We start from the raw sequence: 2,069 nt of genomic DNA, 5'->3' as shown, positions 1-2,069 counted from the left end.
AAAACACAATTTTGTAAATTTTGGAAGCTTCCGCTTCTATGCAGTACATTCTTTGGTAAAAATGACACCTTTTCTTTATTCTGTACGTCCATACGATTAAAATGATACTCTACTTATATAGGTTTGATTTTGTTGTACTTCTGGAAAAAAATCACAACTACATGTACGAAAATGTATATGTTTAAAATTGTCATCTTCTGAAGTTTTTAGTGGTATCATTTTTGTATTGATCTGACTTTTTGATCGCTTTTTATTCATTTTTTCATTATATAAAAAGTGACCAAAAATACGCTATTTTGGACCTTGGAATTTTTTTACGCATACGCCATTGACAATGTAGTTTAACCCCTTAAGGACACAGGGTATTTCCGATTTAGCATTTTCATTTTCTCCTCATCACCTTCTAAAAATCATAACGCTTTAAATTTTGCACATAAAATTCCATATGATGGCTTATTTTTTGCGACATTAGTCATTTTACCAAAAAATCCACAGTGAAACGAAAAAAAAAATCATTGTGACACAAAATTGAAAACAAAACTCCATTTTGTACCTTTTGGTTGCTTCCGTTTCTACACAGTACATTTTTCGGTAAAAATGACACCTTCTCTTTATTTTGTAGGTCCATACAATTAAAATGATACCCTACTTACATAGGTTTGATTTTGTCGTACTTATGGAAACTACATGCAGGAACATTTTTACGTTTACATTTGTCATCTTCTGACCCCTATAACTTTTTATTTTTCCGCATAAAGGGGAGTATGAGGGCTCATTTTTTGCGCCGTAATCTGAAGTTTTTAGCGGTACAATTTTTGTATTGATTGGACTTATTTTTTCATGATATAAAAAGTGACCAAAAATACACTATTTTGGACTTTGGAATTTTTTTGCGCGTACGCCATTGACAGTGCGGTTTAATTAAGGATATATTTTTATAATTCGGACATTTCCACATATGTTCATGTTTATTTACACAGTTTTTTTTATGGGAAAAGGGGGGGGGGGTGATTCAAACTTTTTTTTAGGTAAGGGGGTAAATGACCTTTATTAACTTTTTTTTTTTCCACTTTTTTTTTGCAGTGTTATAGCTCCCAAAGGGAGCTATAACACTGCACACACTGATCTTTTACACTGAACCCTGCAAAGCCATAGCTTTGCATTGATCAGTGTTTTAGATGGTCGATTGCTCAAGCTTGTATCTCAGGCTTGGAGCAATCAATCGCCAATCGGACGCGACGGAGACAAGTGAGGGGACCTCCACTCGCGTGCTAGCTGATTGGGACATCACGATGGTCCCGATCAGCCCGACTGAGCTGCCGGGAAGCTTTCACTTTCACTTTAGACAAAGCGATCAAAGTTGTTAATAGGGTTAATAGCGCACGGCACATGTTAATGGGTTAATAGCGCGCTGCACTATGATCGGTGCTGCACGCTATTAGCCCAGGGTCCTGGCTATCATTGGCCGCCGGGACGTACCTGGTATGACGCCCTGCCCTCCTTAAGAGGTTAATTAATGATATATTTTTCTAATTCGGACATTTCCACAGGCGGCGATACTACATGTTTATAGGAGATACGTTCCAGACAGCAGCGGGTCCGATTCCCCATACGGCCCCCCCCCCCCCCCCCCCCCCCCGGTTCTTTGCTGAAATAGCACGTTTCAACCACCACATGACGTGGCGGATGACGCCCCCTTAAATACATCTCTATAGCAGAGCCGGAGACTGCTGAATATAGCTCTCCGGCTCTCCCATAGAGATGTATTGAGGGGGCGTGTCAGCTGCCGCGTCATGCGGTGGTTGGACACGTTCCCTTGTTGCTGACTGCCGGGGCCCCATACGGGAGATCGTGGGGGCCTCAGTGGTCGGACTACCCGTGATCTGAAACTTATCCCCTATCCATAGGATAGGGGGATAAGTTTTCACATCCCGGAGTACTCCTTTAAGGAAGCAGCAATTTTTCATTTTTGCATATTTTTTTTTTCATTCTTCTGCTTTAAATCTTCTACCTACAGACCCATATATGGGCTTGTTTTTGAATGTCACCAATTGTACTTTGCAATGACA

Source organism: Hyla sarda, chromosome 1 (assembly GCF_029499605.1).
Source record: "Hyla sarda isolate aHylSar1 chromosome 1, aHylSar1.hap1, whole genome shotgun sequence".
NCBI lineage: Eukaryota > Metazoa > Chordata > Amphibia > Anura > Hylidae > Hyla > Hyla sarda.
The sequence above is the reverse complement of the archived record's forward strand: the minus strand, read 5'-3'. Positions refer to the sequence as shown.